We start from the raw sequence: 21,302 nt of genomic DNA on the forward strand, positions 1-21,302 counted from the left end.
AAAATGTTTCAAAAGTCCCATAGGAATGAATTTTTGTGGTTCCCTCTGAACCAATCATGGTTCAAAATTCAGAGTTTTTGAGATCAGAGTTAAAATTTGGCTTATTTTTTAAAATCCTTTATAATTTTTGAAAAATGTTTTCCAGATTTTTACCTTCTTCCAGCATCAGTAGATCATCCCGATGCTTTGCTGTGTCTGAGTGGGCGTTCAGGGATGGGACTTCCTTTCGTGGTCACATGTTGAAGGAGAGCTCTTACAAAATTTTATCAAAAGGCGAGCTGTCCCTCATGGCAGAACCTCTCAGTTTATTGTTGCAGAGTCCCTGCTGTAGAAAGTGTAGTTTTTTAATGTGGGTTTATCTTTATCTCCCCTGTTTTTTGGATCATATATTTTTATGTTTTTCATTTCCTGTGCCTGCTAAAGAATGGACCTGTTCAAGAAATTCATTTTTATAATGTCACAGATACATGCCTCTTCCCCTCAATAGTAGTTAATCATAATGAAAATAGCAAGAGCAATGAACATTTACTGTTTCCTACTTTTGCATATATTACATCATTAATTCTTCTTAACAACCCAATGAGACTGATTCTGTTACTTTACTGATTTTTTGCTGTTAGAAACAGGTACGAGAAGTAACTTGCCCTGGGTCACAGGATTAGGAAAGGGCAGAGCCACGATTCAAACCCAGGAGTCTGGTTCCAGGGCTCAGGCATTTACCTGCCCTGCTGTCCTGCCTCTTATAACTGAAGAAAGACCTCACTTATTTCTTTTCCGTAAAAGAATGTGAAGCATTCTTACAACATTTGGATTTATTTTTGAAGACAATAGCCTGTGAATGTTCATTATATTAAATATAGGCTTCAAATATTTTATTCTATTGCTGAGAAAAGTAAGTAGATACTAATAAAAAAAAATGTTTGGAGCAGAAGAATTGGTTCTATCTTCTCAGGTTGACCCTGTGTAAGGTTAATATTCTATTTTGGGGAAGAATCTATTGATTTATAAGTAATTGAATTCCAGGCTTTGCTATGTCCTAATCATATTTTTGATGGATGCTAATTTAACTCATTTATTTCATTTGGAAGTTCTGTACTTACATAGATGTCCGTATTTACCTTTTTTTTTTAGAGAATTATTTTGAGAACAATTATCCTGGGACCAAATACTATAGAAGTCAAGTAAGGAAGTACAGCCGGGCTTCTGGGGACTGAATGTTTTAGGTACTTATTCTGCATTTCTTTTCCTGGAGTTGCTTGTACTCTTGCTTTTGTTTCTCCCTGCCAAGTGGTTTTCTCTGCTTTCTTATCAGTGCACAATGGTCAGTTGAGGGTATAAGTTCAGCTAGCCCTTGGCCACCATAGCTAGTTATCTTGGTTATCATATTTGAAGTTCTGCTAAGAGAGAGAATCCATTTGTCTCATGTTAGGAAGATGCCCAACACTGTTCAGTCAGCTTCTTTGGAAGAACCCAGTTATGTGTTCACGATAGAGTTGCCTTTTCAGTGAGTAGGGGAAAGGACAGAGTCTTTAAGAAGTGTTTGTATGTAGGAAGAAAATAAATATCTTTAGTATAGAAACTGAAGCAAACTATTATCCAGGAAAAAATTTTTGCGATTTTAAGTTTTGATACATTTTAAGGTTATTCATTTGAGTTAGCTCCTTGCTTTTTCTTACCTTTGTGGGTGTGGGGATTTTTGTGGTATACTTATTTTCCACAGCTTATAGTGTATGAGTCTGGGGTGGGGATACATTTTAAGTCTAATTTAATAGTGGAAAATGGTCTGTGAATCAAATGAATGAAGTTTTCAGTCATATCTTGTATTTTAACTGTATTTTGAAGAAGCATAAGTCCTTAAAAAATTTAAACAGTGTTCTCTTTGGCTTGTATTCCAGCAAAAATTGTGGTGGTGTTAGCCATCCTTTTTACCCTTTCTTTAGGTTCATTATACGCCTCTTTTCTGCATGATTTACCTAAAAACTGGGCCTCTGAGAGGAGTTGGGCTTTTTAAGAATAAAAAGATATCTATCCCAGAATTAACAAAGGAGAAGAACATCTCTGAGATTGTGTAAGGTGTATGCAAATAATTCACAAAGTTTGTGAGAACACGCTTTGCTCCTTTACCATTTGTTTCCCGTGATGTCAGACATTCTCACGTAGACTGTGAACTGCGTAGTCTATGAGATCTAGGCAGTGCAACCACAAATTTTCATCTTTGGTAATGTGGGAGAATAATGGCCTTATGTTTAAAGTATTGATGCTGTAACATACATTTGTTTATAGAGGAAAAAGAAAGGGTCATAATTTTGAATATCCTTCTTACTCACAGCCTGGCTAGAGTGGTAACCCATTCTAACATTTACCAGTTAGCACTTTGTAGACCAATGGGAAGTTTCTTATTTCTGCTCTATCAAAAATAGTAGAAATCTAAAAATAAGTGGAGACTGCACAGTGATTTTTTCCACCTCCTTTTACACCAAACTTTGCGTTTTGAAAATTTCAAACGTATGGAGAAGTTTAATGAATAATACAGTGTGTATCTAAATACCTTCAACCTCGATTTAGCAATTACTAGCGTTTTGCCACATACATTCTCATTGTGGGTATATACATTTCAGGAAGGAGGTGTGGCAGTCCAGTCCATATCCAAATTCTCCAGTTGTCCCCAAGATTTCTTTTATAGCTTTTTTCAAATAACTGTCTAGTTCAGGTCCACACATTACATTTGCTTATGTCTCTTTATTCTTTTAAAATCTAGATTAGTTTCCCTCATCTTTTTTCTCTTTCTCTTTGTTTCTTTCTTCCTTTTTTTTTTTTTTAAATGATACTGACTATTTGAAGAGAGTCCAGAGCAATTTTCTTGTAGAAATCCACATTCTGCATTTTCTTCTTCCTGGTGTCTGCCCAGTGAAGTTGGAAACTATTCCTGTCACAGGAGCAACAAGCCACATGAGATATGTAAGAAATATTTCCAGGGGAATTGACTAGTGACTGGAAGTAGTTACTACTGGGTTGAGGTTAACAAATGAGAATAATTAAGAAAGGTTTCTTTAAGAAAGGTTTCTTTCCAGTTAATGGAGCAGAAGTTGGGAAAAGAATAGGAAAAGGAAGAGGTTAAAGAGAACGGATATGGCACTGAGGGATGGTATCATGTAAGTTGCTTGGTACAGAGAGGAGAGGGTAGGGGACCCACAGTCCCCAGCACCCAGGAGCTTCGATGTTTGTTCTGTGTGGCCTGAGAGGTTGCACAAGTGAAGTCTTTGCATTTTCTGCACTGCCTGCAGGGAGGCACAGTGGGCCCGGGTCAGCTCAGCTGCTGTTGGAAAAGCAAAGGAGGTCGTGTGATAGACCTTTTGTGTGTTAGGAAGTTTTCTATGGAAATACTGGTGTCATGTTAATATATTGTACGGTTTCTTGCCAATTTTCAGGGAAAATTTGGAGCCGTGATTTTATACTTGAGCTGTATCTGTATGTATTGGAATGATTGTGTAGCTACTGCAGTGGGAAGAGTTTCAGAATCAGAAGATCTTAGGTTGCAGTCCTATTTTACCACATCCCGGCTAAGCAACCTTGTTTGCCTTAGCCTCTGACTGTTTTCTTCTTTGTGATGACGCAGCAGCGTGTGTCAGGGAAAGAGCAGAGGTTGTGGACTTCGGCAGACCTGTTTCCAAAGCGGCCTGGTTCTTCTGGTTACTAGCATGTGACCTTGAGCTACTTAACTTCTCTTATTCTCAGTGTTCTGTTCTGCAGAAATGAGATTGATATATCAATATCATATGATTATTGTTAGAATTAAAAAGATAATTCAGGTAAAATGCTGGTGTATGGTAGGCACTTGACATACTTGGGTTTTCTTTCCACAAGGTTATCGTGAGGATATAGTTAAATGGTAAAATAAATGTGAAATCGCTTTGTAAAGGATAAAGTCCTATGCAGGAAACTTAGTCAATGCCTAAGAAATAGAATATGGATATAGTCACGTAGTTCTTTCCACTTATTTTACATTGAAGAAATCTCTGCATTGATGGTTTCCTAAGAAGTATTCTGTAAATGCTCTAACATTAAAGAAATCGGCTTTGTAAGAAAATGGAATTTAAGTAAGTGTAAAACTTTTGTAATTACTGGTGCTTCTGTGTGTAGAAAAATGATTCGTTGAACTCTCAGAACTAAAATCTGTGAGCGTAGGTAGGATTGACAGCCTGAATGCCTTTGCTTTTGATGTAGCTTGCAAAAATTTGTTTTATTTTTAAAAATTCTTATAAAAGAACAAAAATAAGCTGATTAAAGTTTTTGCAGTTTGACAGTAGGATTTCTATCAATCTGTTATCCAATTGGAATTTTTTTTTGATAGCTTGGGACATGGCCTCTGGAACCAGCTGCTAAGCGTATCTATTAGTAGCCTTACAGATTGGTAAGGACTTCATTGAGAATCTGATTATCTTTACACCAAAAGGCTAAGGTGGTTTCTCCATCCTCCATTATTTACAAAACCTAAAGAGGCAGACGAACCGCCTTTGTAAGCTCAAAGATCTCTGCGCACATTTCCCAGTAGAATAGAAGACAGGTCACACACTGCCGTGCTTAACTATCATTTAATTCCTTAAGCAATATGTTTGGAGAGTAAATTAAACAACTTCGTTACGTATAAAACTTCTTGCTGTTCTATTGGCCTTGTATTTACATGCTTAGATCTACAGAAATTCAAGTAAAAGAACCTGTGTGTAAACTGAGCTTTGCTTCTCTCCCTCCTCCCTCCCCTCCTCCTCTCCACGTGCACACAGACACACAGTTAAGACTTTTAAATTAAAGTTTGGAGGACAAATATTACTTGCTATAAAAAGACTCAATGAAAGTGGTGATTAAAAATGAGACTTGTCGGGAGAGGAGACCAAGCTGAGACTTAGTTAATCCTTGTTCCTTCTAGTAGTTTGTTTTCTTCCTTCTTGATTTTGTTTTTACTGCCGAAAAGAACAGGTTAGTAAATGTCGCAGTTCTAAGAAAAGAGGATGAGAATTTCTGTAAACTGGAAAAGAGCTACAAGAAGTAAGTTTTTTGTCCTGAGGAGCTAAATCGTTTAGTGAACTCTTGAATGGCTATTGCCATCTTTTGTATTTTATGTTGTTAGTATAAAATATCAAGAAATGTTTATGTTTATAAAATAAAATCTTATTTATTTTTATTGTGCAGCTTGAAGTTTAGTATGGAAGTTACTTGAGTGTTACTGATATGTAAAATCTACAGGTATAGGTGCACAAGTGGGATCCTAGAATCCAGATATAAATATGTATTTTATAACTTTTGTGTACAATATACATACACATATATGTTATATAGTATGTAGTTTTACATAATTTATAGTTATATATTCATGCCTTGAACTCAGAAATTAAAAAGGAATCTACAAAATGAAAGCACTAAAAGCATGATTCCACATTTGCTTATAAATATTTTTCAGTACTCATAGAATATACTTTGATTATGAGTAATACTGCTTTAAGTAACTTCTTATAAAACATCAGATATTCATAAAGACATAAAGAACTTTTCTCTGGGGCTGGCCCTGTGGCCAAGTGGTTAAGTTCGCGTGCTTCGCTGCAGGCGGCCCAGTGTTTCGTTGGTTCGAATCCTGGGCGCGAACATGGCACTGCTCATCAAACCACGCTGAGGCAGCGTCCCACATGCCACAACTAGAAGGACCCACAACGAAGAGTATACAACTCTGTACTGAGGGGCTTTGGGGAGGAAAAAGGAAAAAAGTAAAATCTTTAAAAAAAAAAAAGAACTTTTCTGTGATTATGTTCCCGTTTGCTCTTCCATTAGGAACAGTCGCGAGAGGGCTAGTTAACTCTTAGATGTTGATATTTTATTACAAGACAAATCTCTGTTTTACTGTGAAATCCTAGAGAACAGATGTCTTTTTTCCTTCTTTCCCTTCCCTGTGCTTTCCTCCCCTACTTCTCGGTGCTGCACCCTCCCCCTCCTTCTTGTTCCCCACCTTTTCCTTCCCTTCCTTCCTTTTAACGACCTCCTCTCTTTCCAGAGGTCCTGTCCCGTGTTATTGTGTAAGAGGCACTGAATATATTGCTTAATAGCAGCTACTTTAAGACTGGGTCCAAGAGGCCCCTGCAGTTGTCTCATGACTAAATTTACAATTAGGTTGTACTAGCTTTTGAGTCTCTGGGCAATAATTTTTTCTTATTTGCTTCTCAGGATCCAAAGTACTATATTTTATCAATGTTGGGATTTTTAAGTTGATCCTGTAAGTTCTTTCCTACCTGTATTTGGGACCAGTTGAGAAATCCAGAGTGCACATGATCAGGTTTCATCTGGGGGAGGGCACTCTAACAGTGTGTGGAATGGTTTGGAGCCAAGACTGGAGGAAGGGGGATCGTTAGTAGATTGTAGCAGGAAATCAGATGAGAAGCTGAATGGTAGATCCTGAACCAATTTGGTATGATTGGAGACTAAAGGACAACTATAAAAGGCATTCCCTTAGGATATACTCCCTTTGAGTGTGCGAGTTGAAGGAAAGGAAGGAAATGAATTGAAACTATTAGGTAATCGAGGTTAACCTCCAAGTTTCTGGCTTGATAACTGGTTGACACTGGTTCTGTTCAGCTGTGTAGAAGTTATGGAAGAAAAAATAGAATTTAGGACGAAAAAGGTTAGATTTTTGAACATGATGTTTCTTTGGAAATAATTTTAAATGCGCATAAAAGTTGCAAAAATAATATAAAGAACATCCACGTACCCTCTATCTAGATTCACCTGTTTAACCTTTTGTCCTAAATGCTTTGTTATTCAACTTGTGAATGAATGTTCCTCTGTATGTCTTTATAAATACACATTATGCGTATATGTATTCTTTTCATTGAACCATTTGAGAGTCACATGTATTATCATAGCCCTTCAGTCCTAAATACTTTAGTATGGATTTCTCAAGTATAAGGATAATCACTTACATAATAGTCTAAAAACTTCAGTAAATTTAACATTGTTATATTACTTTTATCTAATCTGCCGTGTTCCAGTTTTGTCAGTTGATCAGATAAATATCCCTTATAGCAAATTTTTTCTTCTCCAGTACAGAATTTAGTTTGTCATCCTATATTGCATTTGGATGTCATGACTTTAGTACCTTTTAATCTGAAATAGTTCTTAAACCTTTCTTTGTCATTTATTACATTGGCTTTTTTTTTTTTTTTTTTTTTTGCTGAGGAAGATTTGCCCTGAGCTGATATCTGTGCCAATCTTCCTCTATTTTGTACATGGGTTGCCACCACAGCGTGGCCACTGACAAGTGGTATAGGTCTGCACCTGGGAACTGAACCTGGGCTGCTGAAGCAGAGCACGCTGAACTTAACCACTAGCCCATGGGGCCGGCCCCACTTTGGCATTTTTAAAGTATACAGTCGTTCTCACTCCCTTTTTTTTAAACAGTTTATTCCTTATCTTTGGTTTATCTGACACTTCCTTGTCATAAGATTCAGGTTATGTGTCCTGGATGGAATACTGCATAAGGGATGTGGCTTTCCTAGCACATCTTATCTGGAGGTACAGTGTCCATCTGTTCCTCATTTGTGATATAAATGTTGATTGCCTGTTTCATTGTCTGATTTCTCCACTATGTAGTTACTGTACTGCCTTACAACTAATAAGCAGTCTATGAGGACATACTTTAAGACAATTAAAATATCCTGCTCCTCATCAAAATTTCATCCCCTGTATGTAGAGCTCATTGATGATAATTTACTTGAACCAGTCTTTACTATTATGCTTGTAAAATGATGACTTTTTTTTCCCCAATACCAGCACTTCCTCTGCTTTTACCAGTCATCATTCAACATTCTACTGTAAGAAGAGTCCTTTTATTTATTTATCGATATGTAATGTTTTATTTAATATTGAACTCATGGATTCCTGTTTGTTGCCCAGTGATTAGCAATTCATTACTGTCCTTAAATAGTTTGGTCCTCAAATTGTCCCAAATCTCACCAGTGGAACCCTCTTTCTTCATTCTGGCTCCTGTACCCTTTAATAGGCCCCCAAGATTTTTTTGAGCACTTCATTATTTTCAACTATTTCTAATAAGACTCCTCTTGTACCTTCTCTGCACAGCCCTAGGGTCAGTCATTTCTCTTAGGATCCTTGGTCCCTTTTAGTGGGAAGTGGGGAGTGGTAGTAGGAATCAAGATTTGGACACTCAATATATGCCGGCTGTCTTTGCTTCTGGGCCCTATTGGGGGACAAAGCTAGGAAGTCTGTGTATCTTTATATGTGCACACATATGTATGCATATGCACGTTTGCATGCATATGCTCACGTGATGTGGATATATGTTTGGACACACAGATATTTAGAAATACGAGTTCACAGTGATTTCTCCAGTTCTCTCTTTTTCTCTAGTGAGACCACAGCCTCCTAACCATACCAGAATTTTCACTCATTTGCTCTAAGTGAGTATCATCTAAAGTAGTTTCAGAATTCCTTCACTTCTACCACTGCAAAAACAAAAACAACACCCCACCCTTGTAGATAATTAACTTATCATTGGTTTCTTGTTTATCCTTCTGATTTTTCTTTTTGTAGCGATAAGCAAATATATGTGTTTTCTTATTTCTCTTTTTTCTAACACAAAGGGTAGTATGCTGTCTAAGTACTTTGGTACTTTGCTCTTGTAACTGAAAAATATATCCTGGAAATCATTCCATATCGATTCATAGAGATCGTCGTCATTCTTCTGTGTATGTGTGCCAGTTTATGCATCCTGTCTTATAGGTTTGGCTATCCAGGTAGTTTCTAGGATTTTGCAGTTTTAGAGGGTTGCAATGACTATCCTTGTGCATATGTCTTTTTATACTGTTGGAGGTGTATCTTCAGGATAAATACAGGAGTGGGATTACTGGGTCAGAGGGTAAATGGATGTGTAGTTTTGGTAGATGTTACCAAATTCCCTTCCATGGTTGTACTGTTTTGCATTCCCACCAGCAACGTGGGAGCATGCCTGGTTTTCCATATCCTTACCAAGAGTATATGCTCAAGCTTTGGAATTTTTGCCATCTGAAGGGCAAAGAAATAGTATCTCAATGTAGTTTTGATGTGCATTTTTCTTATGAGTTAAGTTTATATCTTTCAGATCTATAAGAGCCATATATATAGGTGGGGATAACTATACATGTGTTTTTTCATTTCTCTCTAGGATTTTTGCTCTTTTTTCCTTTGGTTATTAAGGTCTTCGTATATTAGGAATATTAGCACTTTTATCTGTAATATATATTTGCGAATATTTTCTCCCAAATATTTTCTTCTTTTTTGTCTTTCAACTTTCCTTATGGTGTTTTTTGCCATTCACAGGTTTTTTAAAAGTTTTTTATGTATTCTAATTTATTAATGATTTCTATTATTGCCATGGCATTTTGGGTTATAGTTAGAAAATTAATGAATTTGAAATGAATTTGGTGTATTTAACAGTGAAGGAATGAGGTAGTTATCTGTACCAGAGAAACATATACAGCTCTATTTATCACTGACCCACAATTTTACATTTTAAAGCCTGAGCCATAGTCATCTGCTATTTCATACATAGAATATGCCAATTTATTTATTTTACTTTTAATTTCTTACTACAGAACATTTCAAACATCCATAAAATTAGCTCTTATATACCTATCATCTAGCTTCAGTAATTACCAATTCTTTTAAAGCTTCTATGCCAAATGACCTAGATTTATAGATACTAGTTACAGATATAGTTACTGCGAATTATCTTTGTAGAGACGAAAGTTTGGACTAGCCTAGTAGGCTTTGGCCAACTGGCCTTCCAAGCTCTCTGGCCTCTTTTCAGTGATCTTGGCACCAGGCCTCACCTCTTTCAGGCTTCTGTAGCTCCACGATCTCCACAAATCTGAAATGTATAGGAAAAAGGTGAGAAAGATAATAGGTCAGAGACTTATGTTGTCATGGATCAGTAAAATAAAAGAGGTCTGGTTGATTGATGCATTAAAAGTTACATCTATTTCAGGTCAAAGTAAACACTGTTTTTTGTGTACATGTGTATTTGCAAGTATACGTATTCATCTCTTTTCTGTGGTTCAATGTTCTTAGAGTAGAACCAGCAAACGTCTTTTATCAATGAGTCTAAGAAGACGACTTACAGACATTTGCTAGCCAGAATGGAAACAACACAGCAAACACTCAAAAACTCTGATTTGCTTAATGGAATTTTCTTTGTACCACGGTTATTTTAAACTGAAATTATATTGCTTTCATTTGATAGCCTCCGTGGAAATTGTTTTATTAATTCAGTTTATTCATCTTCACTTTATCGAGAGTCCCTGATTAGTTTGAAAGAATGACTAGAGATCACAGAGCTCTGGGATTTCATCGTTTCATTTTGTTTTATTTGGAACAATGTTCTTGATACATTGAAACCCGGGTGAAATACGGCATTCGAGTTTTAGAATAGCTTTCCGTCCTCAAGTAGAAGCTGACTGGTCACTTGCTGGTAACCACATGCTGAGAATATTAGCATTCTCTGGAAGATACTTTAACAGTTGCAGGAAGGAAAAGCAGTGAATTCTTCATCTAATGATTATGAATCATTTGCATAAGTGAAGTCCACATTTGGTTTCTTTTTTTCACTGAGAATGGTGGTGGTAGTGACCATGCCGAGACCATGCTTGCGGGCAAGGAGTGGCTGAGAGGTCGGATGTAATCACGGGCACTGTGACTGCCTGGGCCTGTAGTCACCTTCTTCCTGTGCTCGTCCCTTGTGAACTTGCCTCAATGGATTCAGTGTTCCATTTTGCTTTTATTTTGCATTTCTTAACTCGTCATTTTTGTGTCTTTCTGTTTTACTTTAGTTTATGATGTTCATCCCTCTTCTAAAATTAGAGCTTGTCCACAACAAAGATGGTTTTCTTCCAGCTGTCCAGCACGATGAGAAAACATGATCTTTTCGTGATGACTATCTTACTCGTAAATGTACGACAGGCTCCACTTTTTTTGGAGTAGGAACATCAAATGTAATTTAAGGATTAACGTTATTATGAAACAGAGGTTCTTTATTAGTTTTTGGGAACAGTAACATTCTCGATTAGGAAACAGCGTAGTGAATGATTGGTTTTGTGCTACTTGCCAAAAGCGTGAGGCACATTGTGGTGTTTGTGTGTGTACAGTTATGACCTTTTCTGCCAGTTCCTGGTAATTGATGTTTGCACACTTAAAATTTCTACTACCTGGAAGTTCTGCCATTTTGATTATTAAAAATATGAATGCACTTTTTTTTCTTGGGAGTCCCATTTTTAAATTAGGTTAAAGAGAGAGTTCTAGATGTGGAAATAGAAACAAAAATAGACAAGTAAAGACTTCAAGCCTGCAATGAGCTAAGCTTTTATTTCCATGAAGTGTTTATGAGTTTAGCTTGTCTTAAATGCCAAGTTCTTGCTATAAAAACAAAAATCCTTCATTTGGGATAATTTATGGGCCTTTCTTTTAGTATGGGCAGTGGAATTGGATGCTTGATTTTTTTTTTTAATTATTTTATTGAGGTCATATTGACTTAAAACGTGTGAATTTCAGGTGTACATTATTTTATACCAGTTTGTGCATAGACTGCATTGTGCTCAACACTAATGGTCTAGTTTTACCCATCACCATATATATATTCCCCTTTACCCCTCTCGCCCTCCCCCAACCCCCTCCTCTCTGCTGACCACCAGTCTGTTCTCCTTATCCATGTGTTTATCTCCCACATTTGAGTGAAATCATGGTGTTTGTCTTTCTCTGTCTGACTTATTTCACTTAGCATAATACCCTCAAGGTCCATCCATATTGTCACAAGGGGCATGATTTTGTCTTTTTTATGGCTGAGTAGTATTCCATTGTGTATATGTATATATCACATCTTTATCCATTCATCCATTGATGACCACTGGGTTGCCTCCACATCTTGGTTATTGTGAATAATGCTGCACTGAACATAGGGATGCATAAATCTCTTTGAATTGTTGATTTCATGCTCTTTGGATAAATGCCCAGTGGTAGGATAGCTGGATCATGTGATAGTTCTATTTTTAATTTTTTGAGAAATCTCCACACTGTTTTGCATAGTGGCTGCACCAGTATGCATTCCCACCAGCAGCGTATGAGGGTTCCCTTTTCTCCGTATCCTTTCCAACATTTGTTATTTCTTGTCTTGTTAATTATAGCCATTCTGACAGGTGTGTGGTGCTATCTCATTGTAGTTTTGATCTGCATTTCCCTAATAATTAGTGATGTTGAACATGTGTTCATATGCCTGTTGGTCATCTGTATATCTTCTTTGGAAAAATGTTCATGTCCTCTACCCACTCTTTGATCGTCCATTTTTTTGTCCATTTTTTTGTTGTTGAGTCGTATGAGTTCTTTATATATTTTGGAAATTAACCCCTTGTCAGATATGTGATTTGCAAATGTTTTCTCCCAGTTGGTGGGTTGTCTTTTTCATTTTCTTCATGGTTTCCTTTTCCTTTTTAGATAGGCTAAAAAGCTTCTGGATGCTTGATTTTAATGTTGAATATATACTTTGAAGGTAGTACTGTATGAGTTTGTGTTGGTCTGACAATTTTGTTGTGATAGGCTTTAGATGTAATTAAATTCTATGTTTCAGGAATAATAGTGAATCTTAAATGCTTTCTTTTTTAAAAATTGTGGTGAAATATACATAACCTAAAATTTACCATTTTAACCATTTTTAAGTGTGCAATTCATTGGCATTATGTACTTTCCAAATGTTGTGTAACCATCACAACTATCTATTTCCAGAACTTTTTCATGATCCCAAACAGAAACTCTATACCCATTAGGCAATAATTCCCCATTCTCCTTTTTCCTGGTCCCTGGTAACCTCTATTCTACTTTCTGTCTCTATGAATGTCCATATTCTACGTGTTTCGTATAAGTGTGATCATACGATATTTGTCCTTCCTTTTGTGTCTGACTATTTCACTTAGTATGTTTTCAAGGTTTAGTCCATGTTGTAGCATGTATCAGAACTTTATTCCTTTTTATGGCTAAATAGGATTCCATTGTGTGTATATACCACATTTTGTTTATCTGTTAATCTATTGATGGACACTTCAGTTACTTCTACCTTTTGCTATTATGAAAACTGGTGCTATGAATATTGGCGCAGGAGTATCTGTTTGAGTCTCTGTTTTCAGTTCTTTGGGGTATATACCTAGGATTGGAATTGTGGGGTCATATGGTAACTCTGTGTTTAACCTTTTGAGGAACTGCCATAATGGTTTCCACAGTGGCTGCACCATTTTACATTCTCTCCAGCATTGCACAAGGATTCCAGTTTCTCTACATCTTTGCCAACACTTATTTTTCTTTTTTGTTGTTTTTAAAGATTTTGTTTTTCCTTTTTTCTCCCCAAAGCCCTCCGGTACATAGTTGTATATTTTTTAGTTGTGGGTCCTTCTAGTTGTGGTACGTAGGACGCTGCCTCAGCGTGGCCTGACAAGTGGTGTCATGTCTGTGCCCAGGATCCAAACTGGTGAAACCCTGGGCCACCAAAGCAGAGCGTGCGAACTTAACCACTTGGCCACAGGGCCAGCCCCTTATTTTTCATCTTTTGATAATAGCCATCCTAGAGGATATGAACTAGTATCTCATTTTGGTTTTGATATGCATTTTCTTGATGACTAATGATATTGAGCATTCTTTGTGCTTATTGACTATTTGTATATCCTCTTTGGTGAAATGTCTATTCTAGTCCTTTGCCCATTTTTTAATGGGGTTGTCTTTTTCATGTTGAGTTGTGGCTTCCTGCTCTTTATGTATTGTGGATATTACACCCTAGTTAGAGATATGATTTGCAGATATTTTCTCCTTGCTGTGGGTTGTCTTTTCACTCTCTTGATAGTGCTGTTTGATGCACAAAAGTTTTTAATTTTGATGAAGTCCAGTTTTTCTATGTTTTCTTTTGATGCCAGTGGTTTTGGTGTCATGTTTACAAAACCATTGCCAAATCCAAGGTCATGAAGTGTCCTCTCTGTTTTCTTGTAAAAGTTCTATAGTCTTAGCTTTTTAAATTAGGTCTGTGATCTATCGTAAGTTATTTTTTTGTATGTATGGTAAGGTAAGAGTCCAACTTCAGTTTTTTGCATATAGATTTCCAGTTTTTCCAGCACCATTTTTTTCTTAAAAATTCGTTCTCTATTAACTAGTCTTGGCCCCTTTGTTGAAAATCAGCTGGGCATATATGTGAGGGTTTATTTTTGGGCTCTCTGTTCTATTCCATTGGTCTGTATGTCCATCCTTATGCCAGAACAATGTTGTTTTGATTATTGTACTAAATGTTTTATTTTTAATTGACTATTTTATCATTCTTACTGTGTATCTTTTAAAGTGTTTCTAATATCTATCTTTAAATTTTGCTTTTAATAATTTTGTTTAGTTGACAGTACTCCAAAAAGAACTGCGCATATCAACTTAAAGCAAGCAATATTAAAATAACTCAAAATAAATTGGGAGTTATTTAATTGATATTGCACTTTCTTTGAAAACTAGAGAGAAAAGCATGGAGACAAAAAAAAGAAACATTGCTTATACTTGCTCACAGAAAGAATAAAAAGAGTGGGAAAGGCCAATTATTTTATGTAATTTAGTAAGTGATCCTTTAATTTCATGTCAGATGTCACTTCTTTTTAGTTCCAGAAGTAATCTACTTAATGAAACTCTTCAGGAATTTCGTAAAAGAAAATACTGGTATTTTGTGAGGAACACTTTCATTAAGGAGCTGGTAATGGAAGACTCTTAATTATTAAGCCAGATCTGAATAACTATGTTTATTAGACCTTTTTTTTTTTTGGCGAGGAAGAATGTCGTTGAGCTAACATCTGTTGCCAGTCTTCCTCTTTTTGCTTGAGGAAGATCATCCCTGAGCTAACATCTGTGCCAATCTTCCTCTATTTTATGTGGGATGCTGCCACAGCATGGCTTGATGAGCAGTGCTGGGTCCCCACCTGGGATCTGAACCTGTAAACTCCGGGCCACCAAAGCGGAGTGCATGAACTTAACTACTATGCCACTGGGCCAGCCCCTATTAAGCTTTATGTTACAAATGCCTAACTTAGTTTTGTTTCCTTTCAGACTGCAACAGGTATTAGAAAATTAGAACATCAGGTGTTATTTTCTTTCTCTGTTGATATATAAATTTTATTTTCATTGCTTTTTTCAGAGATTTGTGCCCCTCCCTCCTTTATTATAAAAGAATATTTTCCCCAATATTTTAACTATAGTCCCTAAATAAATTATTTGGGATTTAGAATTATGAAGTAAAAATATTTTGTAACAAGAATAGAGTTATAAATTAAAGGCAAAAGCCTCTAAGAAAATACAATTTAACCTTTTTAAAGTTTGTTATAAATTAATTAATTCTACCTTATGAATCAATACATAAAATAGATGCCCCCCTCATAACTCAATTGCTTACTCTCACTTTTTTCTAAGTCTCATAATTCTCAAAAAAGTTATGTAATGGCCAATCTTGTTTTATCTATATCCCCATGCACTTATTCTACTCCCGCATTATTTTGAAACAAATCCCAGATGTCATTTCATCAGTAAATATTTTAGTGGTTTTCTTGTGTGTGTGTGTAGAAACAACTTGCTAGTATACAGTTTAGGGCAAATCCATTCAATAAACATTTTGTGAATTTCTGCTGTGGTCTAGATGCAGTGGGCTCAATGCTGGGAAGAGAAAAATGGTTAACACATGATCTCTCTCCTAAAGGAGCTTACATTATAGCTTAGAGACAGTTCTTATGTTGAAAGTTTATAGGCACTGAAGTCTGAAGAGTTTGAGTCCAGCTTTAGAAAAACAAAATAGAGCTTTTGAGCCAGATAAGAACAGTGAGTTGTATTCTGACATACCTGACTCACATTCTCAAGCAGAGGTAATACAATATCCTCTTGGTCCTTTTATCTTAAAAGGGGGAAAAAATAGGACTATACTTGATACCAGCACTAAAAAATGTTAGACATATACAAAGAGCTTATCCGTTATAAATGACTATTAAGGTTTTAGATTATGTAAAGTAGAATGATGCAAAACCACTTCTGCCTTCATCATCTTGTCTTTATAGCTCCTTTTTTTAGGACAATTGTAATTTTAAAAATCATTTCCATTTTCAGAATGTGCTGGTGATTTTTTTTTTTAATTTAGAAGATATGCTATGTATACCAATTGAGACTTTTCTTTTATTTGTTCTAAATATTTTCGTATTACTACTGTGATTTACTTTTGAGTTTTAAGATATTAGTGACATTTAATTTCAAATACAGTCACAAGGTCCTGTTTTTATACTTTCTTATTATCTATTGATTTCACCTACTGCTTTTTGTCCTTCTTGCTAACATATTTCAGGCCATCACCCTACCTAAACTGAATGGCTACAGTTTCCTCGTCACTGTCCAGATTAGAGGCAGCTCCGTTGGAACCCTTTCCCATGCTGCAGTGAGAGTCCTCTTTGTAGAATGCGAAATGGATTTTCTTACTCTCCTTTTTGAAATTCTCAGTGTCTCCCCGTTGCCTTTAGATACAGCTCAGAGTTTTATCTAACATGTGGTATGTAACACATTTCTTTACCCAACTGGTGCTTGTGTCACCAGGCCCTTCATGTGTCAACTCTCATGCTTTCCTGACTCCTTAAATGGAGAGATGTATACCCACACCCACTCCTTCCTCCTGTGACACCTTCCCCTCATCTTCCTCTCCCTTCTTTTGAAATCTGATAGTGTGCTAGGTATTCAGCTAGGGTCTTGTGCTTACCTTCCTGGAGCACTTTTACTGTGTTGCCAGACTCCTTACTTAATTTCTTTCCCTTCTATGATAGTTCTAGTGTCTTATTTTTCTTCTGTGTCTATGGGGCCTGATGACTGGGACATCATAGGCACAGACTGATATTTATTGAATGAATGAATGAACATGTATTAGTTACCTATTGCTGTGATATAAATTACCCTAAAACAGTGGCTTAAAAAAAAAAGCAAGCATTTATTATCTCACGGTTTCTGTGGGTCTGACTCTCAGGAGTGGTTTAGCTGGCTGGCTCTGGCTTAGATTCTCTCCTGAGGTTGTAGTTGTCAAGTTGTTGGCTGGGGCTATCTGAGGGCTTGCCTGGGCCTCGAGCATCCTTCCAGGATGGCTCACTCACATGGTGTTGACAGAAGGCCTCAGTTACTTGCTGGCTGTCTGCAGGAAGCATCAGTTCCTGTTGACATGGACCCCTCCATAGGGTTATTTGAGGATCTTCACTACATGGAAGTCAGCTTCCTTCAGAGTGAAGGATCCAAGAGAGAGAGCAAGGAGGAAGCCACAGTGCCTTTTATGATATGGTCTCACCCAGTCACTGCCACTACATTCTGTTCCTTGGAAACACGTCACTAAGTTTAATTCACAATTAAGAAGAGGTTCTACCTTTGAAGGGAGGAATGTCAAAGAATTTGTGAGTATGTTTTATAACCACCACAGAATGGAACAGTAATTTATGATTCTCCCTTGGACCCAACCAAAATAGGTCATTTTCCCCTCTTTATAAAATGCATTTGTCCAAATGGAAGTAAATTTTAAAAGTATACTTTTGTTAAAATATTTTACTTGTTTTTGATGATACAAAGTAACTAGATTGCACATAAATACAATTATTTAAGAGAGCTAATTATTATCTAAATATTCATGATTTTGTTGTAAGCCTTTCACTTAGATTCTGGAAATAAAATAAGAAAGTCATCTCTTGAGTTCTATATTGCATATAAAATGAAGGTGATACAGAGTTCACTGCTTTATGGCTTATTGGAGGTCTTCAAAAATTAAACACTTAATCTGTTGAGCTGTATTTATACACTTTTAAGAGAGAAAATGATAGTCTTTTAAACTCATAGCTTAAAACACAGTTAAATTGGGGCTGGCCCAGTGGTGCAGCAGTTTGGTTCCTCTGCCCCACTTGGACCTATATACCACTTATCAAGCCATGCTGTGGCAGGCATCTCACATAAAATAGAGGGAGATGGGCACGAATGTTAGCTCAGGGCCAATCTTCCTCAGCAAAAAGAGGAGGATTGGTGGCGGATGTTAGCTCAGGGCTAATCTTCCTCAAAAAAACACAAACCCACAGTTAAATTAATTGTACAAAAAATTAAAGTCTTTTTAGCCTGATATACCTAACACTCATTCCAGGAAAATTGGAGTCCCTAACATGTGCCAGGCATTTTACTAGGTGCTGTGTATATTTCACTGAATAGAACAGATGTATTCTTGTCCACTTGGACTTCATGATCTGCTGGAGAGCAGATAATAAACAAATAAATAGATATTTACCAGTAGTAGTTAAGTGCTATCTATCTATGGAAGAAATGAAGGAGGTGAAGTGATAGAGACTTGTCGGAGGACAGAGGTACTTCTACACTGATGGAAAGGCTTGTCAGGAGAGGTGACCTTGAAGCTGAGAACTGAAGAAGTTATCCCTGCCAGGAGCTTACAGGAAGAGGGAATACCCTGCAGTGTGAACAGTTGGTATATGAGGAGTTGAAAGGATGCCTGGAGATGTCCAGGGGGAGAGTGGAATGAAGTTGGAGAGGTAGAAAGAGATCATATTATGTAGAGTTTAAGAAACCATGATAAGGAGTATAGATTTTATTCAACACATTGAAAACCATTGAAGGATTTTTGAAGTTACGTATTACAGTTTGTGCTAATAACAACAACAACAAAAGAGGCTCTTTGGCTGCAAGAGAGAAAATAGGCAAGAGAAAAAGTCGGAAAATAGTTAGGAGGCCATTATAGTAGTCCAGGTAATTAACGATGATGGCACCTGATCTAGAGTGATGGGATAGATGAAGATGGATTTGAGGTCTAGTTTGTACGTAGAACCAATGGGACTTAACGTGAAGTGCGAGAAAGAAGGAAAGTGAGGACGATACCCAGGTTTTTGGCTTGAGCAGACTGGTGAATGGTAATATCCTTAAATGAAATTGGAGGTCAGTGAGAAGGGAAATCACGTTTATTTTTCACAATGTTAATTTCGTGTCATCTAGTGGACAGGTTGGATGGCAGACATTTATGCAGTCCTGGAGCTCAGAGATTTGAGAGGAAATATAAAGATGGTATTTAAAGTTGTGGAATGGGTGAGATCCTTTCTCGGGACAGAATGCCCTAGGAACTCTAGCTTTTAGAATTTGCACACGTGGCCAGCATTCTTGCTTACTTTGTAAGAAACAAGTCGAAACTGCAGCACAGAAAGTTTGATTTATTTCTGTCTAGTATGTATTAAAAACATGCATGCTTTTTTTTTTTTTTTAAATTTTGGCAGCAATATGGTATATGAGAAAGAAGTTTAAATCTCCACCTGGCCACTTGTTGAATGAATAACTAAGCAACTTACCAGCTGTGTGACTTTGGAATTCTACCTCTCAGAGCCTCAGTTTCCCTATCTGCTGAAGAGAATAAGAGCAGAGTTGTTTTGAAGATTAAATGAATGAATTTGTCTAAAGTGCCTGGGACAATGTCTGGATAGTAAACACTCAGTGTTCTTTGATTTTCCCTTTCCTTGCTCTTAATTTCTTTATATTTGAGTCTGTGAGCCGGAGAGCTACTTTGAAACAGGTTACATTTAATGCACATATTCTTATATGGTGTTAGAGAGAGAGAAAGATGTAGACATATAACACAGAAATATGGTTTCTTAAATATCTGAAAATTTATTCATTGCTAAATGTTCATATACTAGTTTTGTTCTGCTTTTCTCAGACTGTCATAACTCTGCTTCCTTCAAAGAAGGTTATTTCTTAAATAATGAAACACTAAGATAAGGTTTGTTTTGAAATATTTCTGAGGTCTAATGAGTAGGAGAATGAATTAAAACAGTATTATAAAAATTATTTCTACTCAGCCTTGTAATTATTAATATGGAATTCTCAATAGCATGTTAAATTGCTTATTTTCAGATATAAAATTGGATAATCTAATACTTTGAAGGCAAAGATAAGATGTTCAATTTAAATCCATGCTGTCTGCTTCTCATTTCTTCTTCCCTCCCTCCAGATAAAAGCAGTGACTCAGAGAAACTCTCTTCTTGTATGCTATGCTCTGGAAAATATTTTAGAGGTGTTCCATTACTTTGAAATGTGTGATCATGTGTTTAATACCAAAAGGAAAACGTTTATTCCACACATATTATTTCAGTTTTCTGTCACCTACATGTACCCAGTCCAGCTAATGTTTTGGAAAGACTGGCATGCACTGTAGAATGGGGCTCACAGTGGACTTCCTTACCTAGTGCCTTAATGGGGGAGAGCCTGCAAATCTTTAGTCCTTTGTTCTCTATTCATATTTCTTGGTTCTTACAGGTGTTAGCAAAGTGTTACAGAGAAACCCCTTGTCCCTTTCAGTACCCTGAGATAAAGTGGGGAATCCTGTCCAGAAGATGTATCATAACCTTATCACTTTTTATTTACGAATTTGTATCATTGTAGAATAATATACTGTAGCTCATCAATTCTAAGATACACAGTTTTTTTCTCATTTGCAGAATTTTGGACTAGAATTATCTTGCAGTAGGTATGATAAGGAATTATCATGTCATCTTTTTAATTGGCAGTGTTTTTTCTTGGTGATACATAAAATAGTAATAGTCTTATAATCAGTGATATCTTAGGTTTGATGAAAATCTTTAGCTATTGGAATACATCTGATATTAATGTATGCTTATGTAAAGTACGAATGAATTGTTTTAAGATCAGATCATGCTTTTTACATTTGTTTTCTACTTGATGTTGTTAAGTATTACACAGAGGTCAGCAAACTTTTTCTGTAAAAGGCCAACTAGTGAATATATTAGCCTTTGTGGGCCGTGTGATCTCTGTTGCAGCACAGAAGAAGCCTTAGACAATACAAATGAGTGTGGCTGTGTTCCAGTAATATTTTATTTACAAAAACAGCCTGCGGGCTGAATTTGGCCCTTAAGCTGTAGTTTGCCAACCCCAGTAGAACATGACAGTGATCAAATCACTTCTGAAACTTTTACTTCCCAAAATATTCTCCTGGATCATCTTTGAGCCTTTGCCCGTGTATTCCATACTTAAAATTTTCTTTTTGTTCTCATCAGTTGCTTGATCCTTTCCATCTGCTCTGCCTAGCTCAAGATCATCATACTTATCATACTTAAGTTCATGAACCAGTAGATATTTTGTCATTCTTCTGTGTGAGTGATCTTTGCTCCCAGTTTGCCACCGACACTAAAAAATGACTTGTGGGT

The 21,302-nt window shown here is 36.5% G+C and overlaps 1 protein-coding gene across 7 annotated transcripts in view; it reads left to right on the top strand.

Moving 5' to 3' along the window:
- The window catches only part of WDFY3 (WD repeat and FYVE domain containing 3), a 251,147-nt gene that overhangs the window by 38,987 nt on the left and 190,858 nt on the right, over positions 1-21,302 (top strand). The window contains exon 1 of one of the 7 annotated variants that reach the window (XM_046656545.1): positions 1,149-1,223. The exons of the other annotated variants lie outside the window; for them this stretch is intronic. The gene's annotated coding sequence lies outside the window, so the exon portion shown is untranslated. Of the gene's footprint in view, positions 1-1,148; positions 1,224-21,302 lie in introns of those variants that run through there. 7 annotated transcript variants of the gene reach the window in all.

Source organism: Equus quagga, chromosome 3 (assembly GCF_021613505.1).
Source record: "Equus quagga isolate Etosha38 chromosome 3, UCLA_HA_Equagga_1.0, whole genome shotgun sequence".
NCBI classification, from domain to species: domain Eukaryota; kingdom Metazoa; phylum Chordata; class Mammalia; order Perissodactyla; family Equidae; genus Equus; species Equus quagga.